This window comes from Barbus barbus (genome assembly GCF_936440315.1).
Source record: "Barbus barbus genome assembly, chromosome: 35".
In the NCBI taxonomy this organism is placed as follows: Eukaryota; Metazoa; Chordata; class Actinopteri; order Cypriniformes; family Cyprinidae; genus Barbus; species Barbus barbus.
The window spans coordinates 27,337,564-27,345,239 of record NC_136763.1 but is presented as its reverse complement, the minus strand read 5'-3'; positions in this window follow the sequence as shown (position 1 = coordinate 27,345,239).

The following is a 7,676-nucleotide window of genomic DNA, read 5'->3' as shown; positions in this document are numbered from 1 at the left end:
GACGGAGCGGGAGACCCCCAGAGCCAGACAGCTGGCCACCACGGCGGAGTAGACGGAGCCAGAGCCCACCAGTGTGGCGTAGACTGGGTAGAGTATCTCCACGGTAGAGCAGACTGGTCAGGAAGCCATGGCAGGATCAGGGATCTATGGAGAACAGAGACAGACACCACAGGGAGAGCAGAGACAGACAACACAGAGAGAGTCCCCCTGGTCCCAGGGGCCGTGACCGGGCAGGTCGAGAGTTCGTAAACGGTCTCTATGGCTGTGGCAGGAGAGGAGGAGGATATGCAGACGGCCTCCATTGCCGTGACTGGGCAGGACGAGGATTCACAGACGGCCTCCATAGCCGTGACTTGGCTGGACAAGGATTCACAGACGGCCTCTTTAGCCGTGACAGGGCAGGGCAAGGATTCACAGACGGCCTCTTTAGCCGTGACAGGGCAGGGCAAGGAGTTACAGACGGCCTCTTTAGCCGTGACAGGACAGGGCGTGAGTTCAAAGACGGCCACTTTAGCCGTGACTTGAGCTACAGGAAGTTCTGGAGTGGCCTCTGTGGGGCGCTCAGGAGGAACGGGCTCTATGGAGCGCTCTGGAGGAGCGAGCACTTGGGGGCGCTCTGGAGGAGCGTGCACTTGGGGGCGCTCTGGAGGAGCGTGCACTTGGGAGCGCTCTGGAGGAGCGGGCACTTGAGGGCGCTCTTGCAGCGCGGGTTTTGAACTGTCTGTCTACCCTGATCTGTCTGTCACCCCTGTCAAGACCACGGAGGTCGTTCCCCTGTCCACCACACTCCTGGTGTTGGGAGTCGCGATTTGGTGTGTGTGGACGACATACACCTTCCTGGAGGACCCAGTCTGTCACAAGCTCCCACCCAGCCTCCCTCTCCCGCCTCCACTCCTGTGTCCTCCATCATTCTCTGTCCCACTGCCACTGCATCCTGCCAGTCCTTCAGCTCATCCTCAGGCTTCCATCTGTGCATTGGAGTCACTGTGGGCCTGTGAAGTCTCCAGCTCCATCAAGGTCGAAGGATCCCCAGTCTCCGCATCCAACCTCCAAGACCCGGACTCCAACCTCGGCCCGTCGACCCAGGGGCTCCACCATGGCTCCTAGCTCCCTCATCTCCACCATGGCTTGTCAGTCCATCAGCTCTGCCGGGCTCACTCGTCCCTCCGGCTCCGCCTTGGTCAGTTTTTTACCAGCCCTCACCTTGAGACTACACTCCTCTGGCTGCGCCTCATCCCTCCTTCCCTATGGCTCCATTGGGCTCCACCTTGGTCCTCTGTCACTCCGGTTCCACTGCGGCCTTCCGGATCCCCGCCTCGGTCTCCTGAACCATCTGCTCTTCCTTGGCCCTCCGGACCCTCTCCGTCACCCTGGCTCCACCACCACCTGCTCCGCCGCTGTCGGTCAGCCCCCTGGAGTCGTCATCCTCCATCATGGCTCCTCCCTTCAACAGCTCCACCATGGGCCGTCTCCCTGGCTGGGCTCTGGAGCGTCCCCCCTTTCCTCTTGCTCCGGGCTCCTTCGTGGTTCCTCCCTCCATCCGTTCCCTCCCTTGGCCTCATTTGGACTCTGTTTTATCTTTAGTTTGTCTTGCTCCTCTCCTGAGCCTCCTCCTTCCTCTGTTGGACCTTGTTAGTCAAGTCAAGTCAAGTCACCTTTATTTATACAGCGCTTTTAACAATACAAATTGTGTCAAAGCAACTGCACAATATCAAAATAGGAAAATAGTGTGTCAATAATGTAAAATGACAAGATTAAACACACTTTGTTTTTTGTGTTTCCCTATTCACCCACAATACATGTAGCAAGGTTTTCATTTTTTTTTTTTTTTAAGAAAGCGAGTAGAAAAAAAAGAAACCTAGTGTTTTTTTTTTTTTTTTTTTTTTTAAGAAACAAGTAGATATAATAGAAAAAAATAAAGCTAGTGTTAGTTTTTCAAGAACAGCTAGCAGTTACAGAATAAATATGCAATTGATAGAGGGTCAAGTGTGTGTGTTTTTTTTGTTTTTTTTAATAAATAAAAAGAGGACAGATAGATAAATAGAATTAGAATAGAGAGTGCTAGAGTTAGAGGGTCAAATAAAAATGGAAGAGATGTGTTTTTAGCCGTTTCTTGAAGATGGCTAAGGACTCAGCTGCTCGGATTGAGTTGGGCAGGTCATTCCACCAGGTGGGAACAGTTAATGAAAAAGTCAGTGAAAGTGATTTTGTGCCTCTTTGGGATGGCACAATTAATGCGTCGTTCACTTGCAGAACGCAAGCTTCTAGAGGACACATAGGTCTGAAGAACTGAATTTTGGTAAAGGGGTGCAGAGCCAGAGGTGGTTTTGAAGGCAAACATTAATGCCTTGAATTTTATGCGACGCTATTGGTAGCCAGTGCAAAATGACGAACAGAGGTCTGACGTGCGTTCTTTTCGGCTCATTAAAGATTAAGTTTAATATTTAATTTAATCATTAGCACTTTATTTGCCTGTGTATAAGTTTGCCCGTTTTGTTCCCTCAGTTGCTGGTTATTGCTATTGTGTTCACACGTTCTCCTTGCTGGATTGCCTGTTTACCCTGTTTCATGGATTTTTGGTTTGTTCCCTTGCATTTATTATTAAAGACTGTGTTTTTGTTTAACCCTGCTTCGCGCCCGTCATCTCCTGTCTGCCATTGTGTGACAAAAGGAGGTAAATTTGCTTGCAGGTAATCGGGTTTGTGTTTTCAGGACAGTAAATGAGCAGAGAATAAACAGCAGGTCAGACAGAAAGATAACCGTTAGGGGATCATAGAGAATCAACAGAGGAAACTGAGGCAGGTTCTCAAGAGATCAGTGCAGTCCTTGGATGTGAACATCCACAAGACCAGATCAGTGTCTGTGCGAAAGTGAGTATTTCTTGAAACCTTGAGGACTGAGGTGTTGAGCATCAGTGATTATCAGTGGAGCATAAGATATTGACTGGGTCGTGATAAATGGGACAATTTATTTATTTAATTTTTTGGCAAATTCCCTTAAATACTGTAAAAGGGGGATTTTATGGCATATGTAATTCTGATACTAGGTTATTCAAAGTGACTATTTGTTTCATTGGAAATTAGCCAGTAATCTGCAAGTATTGGATCAGATTTGCAGTTCTTTATGACACTGATCATGCTACATTTTATACTTCTGTGATGTTTTCTTTATTAAATGAAAGACTGTACAACCAAAAAACACATTCGAATACACATTACTTACCCCCTGTTTGTATCTGCAAATGTTCTCTGTGTTTATGTCAATGTCTGATTTCTTGACACTTGAGTAGATTTTCCCTTGTATTTCACAGTTTTCTTATCTACTGTCATTATATTTGGTATTTTATCAAACATAATACAAAAGTTTGTGCTTTCTAATTTTGAACACATTCATCATATTGTTAGATGAAAACATATAGGATATTCAGGTAAATCTTTTTGTAACCCTAAAGACCAGTTTCATGAGCTATAGCTTGTAAAATCAAAAGTCCAAAATATTCCCTGAGCAAAGCTAAAACACCTCTGTAAAACTCACCAATTTGCTAGAAATTTGCTCCAAACTCAGTTACTAGCATCGTCCACTAGAGCAGTGGTGTGACTTTTTAGCTCATGTTTTAAAATTTACAGCCACTAAAAAAAGAGAAACTACAATGAAAACTGGATGCAATATTGTAACAGGAGTCTTGTAACTGTGGCTTTGTTTTTCACCCTCTCAGTTTGGGTTGGTGTAGGGTGTGATGGAGAGTGAGAGAGGAAGGGAGGGAGTTATTGGGGCGTTCTTGTAGTTTCCCATGTCATTCCTACAAACGGGCTTCCCTAACAGGAACCATAAGTATGCTGATCTCATTAGAACAATTACTAAAGGCCTGCATTTTCCAGCCCAGCCTTTAAAGACCTCAGGGCAATGTAATTTCAAAATCAACCCCTTCCAAAAAGCACCAATGTTGGCACTTTCTAAAGGACTGTCAATTACTTCTCTCTCCATTCTGCAAAAGGAAAGCAGCATGATTCAACCAGGCCCAGATAAAGGGCCATTCTTTTGGGAAATCAGCCTGCGCATGGACTTGAATTCATTCTGCATTAATTAGCGGCCGCCTGTGGGAGATCACTAAATATTCATCAGCAGTGCCAGGCACATCACTGCATGCAAATAAGGCATTCCTGATGTGGAGATACTTCAGTTTTTTCTCTCTTCCTGGAGTACTCTATTCCTCTCTCTCTGTTTCAGACACTTAGGTTTTCACTGCTCTAAACTGTGCTTTGGCATTCTGAGAGTTTTTCTACCACCAACTTCAAAAACTAGACGCAGTTTGTGGGTCACCTCAAAGTCCACGATAAAAGCTGTTTAACTAAGATCAGCTGCGCAACATGATGGGAAGGCTAATGGTCTTCTGAGGCTAAACTCATGTAACTGTGGGCTTGTGTATTTTAACACAACATCTCAATGATTCTTGAGAAGTGGGACAAAACAGGGTGCAAAACTGAAAAAATAAAACCTTGCACTAAGACAAATGAAACTGAGCTATGCTTTGGTGCAACCTCCCGACATTTCTTTTTTTTTAATCAAAATGTGCTTTATTTTTTTTACCTTGGACAGTGTAATATAATTGAAACTTTATATTTTTTATATTTTTAACATTTCAATTAACATTTCAAAACACATTCTCATATTAGCCGACAGATTACACTTTCACATGTGACCAACAGTTCCACAACAAATATAAAATATCATAATGAAATATTATCAAAATATTCATCTGATAGAGGTGACAGATCTGGCAGAGTGGTGACGAAAACCTGAAATTGCAGTCATTTCAACTGTCAAATACATTGAATCACTCAGTTACTGTATTACTGTGTACACAACAAACAGTGAGTATGTTATTGTTTTTAAAGCTTTTATTCAAGATTCACATTTAAGTATTTTTGATATATCATTGGAACACAAATTATCTATTTTCTAGAATCAGCGCAAAGGATCATGGGGGCCCGAAGTGACCATCAGTTGTACCCTTCGAAATCCTTCATTCCGAAGGGCCCTTTGAAGTGGATAGTTTTGAGCACTTCAGTTTGAAACAACCTTTCAATATGGTGGCCATGATTGTTTGCACTCCGAAGTGGCCTTCGGAGGGCAATATATCCCATTTGGAACGCACCGATGGAGTTCATGTAGTAGTAATTTTGTTTTTTTTTTGTTTTTTCTGTTGATGCTAATAGAGCCTGCTTCAGGAGAAAAAAAAAATGATCTAAATATTTCAAATAATTTCCTCAGAAATTGGAAGATGGTGTTGACATATCATGGTTGTGACCAGCAAATATTAACATTAGGATTTAAAATATTCTAAAACTATAAAAACTGACCAGAGCCTGTCTTACACTGATAATAATAATAATAATAATTCATTACATTTATATAGCTCTTTTCTGCTTCTCTAAGCACTCAAAGCGCTCTACATTGTGAGGGGTGGTGTCTCCTCGTCCACCACCAGTGTGCAGCATCCACCTGGATGATGCGACGGCAGCCATAGTGCGCCAGAACGCCCACCACACACCAGCTTACTGGTGGAGAGGAGACAGAGTGATGAAGCCAATCAGTGTAAGGGGATGATTAGGAGGCCATGATGGTCAGAGACCAATGGGGAAATTTGGCCAGGATGCCGAGGTCCCACCTCTACTCTTTTCGAAAGACATCCTGGGATTTTTAATGACCACAGAGAGTCAGGACCTCGGTTTAACGTCTCATCCGAAAGACGGACGTCTCATCCGAAAGATGTACTCTGCAGAGGAGGAATGAGACGAGGGGGTCCTTTAGAGTGATAGCTGCCCCTGATATTCCCTGATTTTATTACATTTTAATGAATGTCTGACGGTGTTGGCAAAAAGTGGGAACACAACTTTGAAATCTTATCAAATACGCATGTGTCACTGAAAAACAACCTTGCTTTGATATGAGATATAATTAAGTGTTGCTTTTGATAAAACAAGCTCTTTTTCGTCATAAAAAAACAAACATTTCTATCCATTTTATAGCTTATGAATGATTGAACCAATCAGAGAAGACAAAAAGTGTCATAGATTTGAAATAATAGTGATAAAATGTAACTGAAGGGGAAACACTGCCGCTTAAAAGTTTGGGATCAGTAAGATTTTTAATGTTTTTTAAAGAAGTTTCTTCTGCTTATCAAGGCTGTATATATTTGATCAAAAATACAGAAAAAAGTTATTTTGTGAAATATTATTGCAATTTAAAATAACAGTTTTCTATTTGAATATACTTTAAAATATAATTTATTCCTGTGATCAAAGCTAAATTTTCAACATCATTACTCCAGTCTTCAGTGTCACATGATCTTCAGAAATCATTCTAATATCAAGTCAAGTCAATATTATTTGTATAGCGCTTTAAATAATACAAATTGTGTCAAAGCAGCTTTACATCAGCTTGATATAAAGCTGGGTGGCTTTATATCAGCTTTACAGTATTAAGACGGGTCGAAATAGTGTCATTCTCCTCTGGCCAGACAAAATCAGCACTTACCGGCAGCCGTGGATGTTACTGAAGGCATCCTAAAGGTGTCTGAACATGAGGGATTGACCCAGATGAGATCATCAGGTGAAAGGTCATCATGAGGATCATTTCATTTACGGCTAATCTATTATTAATTAATTTTACTAATAGTTAGATTGGGCAGGCCTTCACAAAAGGGCATTTAATGACAAAAAAAAAATAATTTGCCTTGACAAAAGGGCACTTTGGGCATCAGGGGGAAGAGGGGCAGGTGCTCAAGCACCCACCGCACCCCCCTCTGCACGTGCCTGTTATGAATGTCACGCTACGGGAGATAAACACACAAAGAAGACGATGAAGAATTTCCAATAACACTTTAATAATCCACAGAAGGGTAATACACAACAGGCAGGCAGGTAACACATGTAGGGAACATGCACAATACCGGACAAGGGAAAACAGGACAGACTATACATTAAATAGGGGATCTAATGAGGGACAGACAGGTGAGGAGGATTAACTGATAATAGACTAAGGAACTAATGAGAACAAGAACAGAACCAAATATGGGCAAACAAGAACTAAACACAATAAACAGTCCTTGGGTCTGACAATAAAGCAGCACAACAGTTTCAACACTCATAATAAATCATCATATTAGAATGATTTCTGAAGGAACGTGACGCTGAAGACTGGAGTAATGATGCTGAAAATTCAGCGCTGCGTCACAGAAATAAATGATATTTTAAAGTATATTAAAATAGGAAACAAATATTAGAAATTGCAAAAATAGTTCACAATATTACTGTTTTTTTCTGTATTTTTGATCGAAAAAAATAGAGCCTTGATGAGCAGAAGAGACTCCCTTAAAAAACATTAAAAATCTTACTGATCCCAAACTTTTGAGCGGCAGTGTTTAACATATTCTATTATCAATCCCTCATAACATGTACAATTGAAAATATTTTAATTTTAAAAACTAATAGCAGTTACAATACCTGGACATGTTTTGTCCCATGCATGTCTCAAGAATCAGTGATGTCTTTAACATCTTCACAACCATGTTGTCCTGATAGACAGAGATAGAAAGCAAACTGCTTGTGGAATTAACTTTTCAAGAACATGTAACATTTTTACCAAAGGAATAACAGTTAATTTTACTTTCAGAA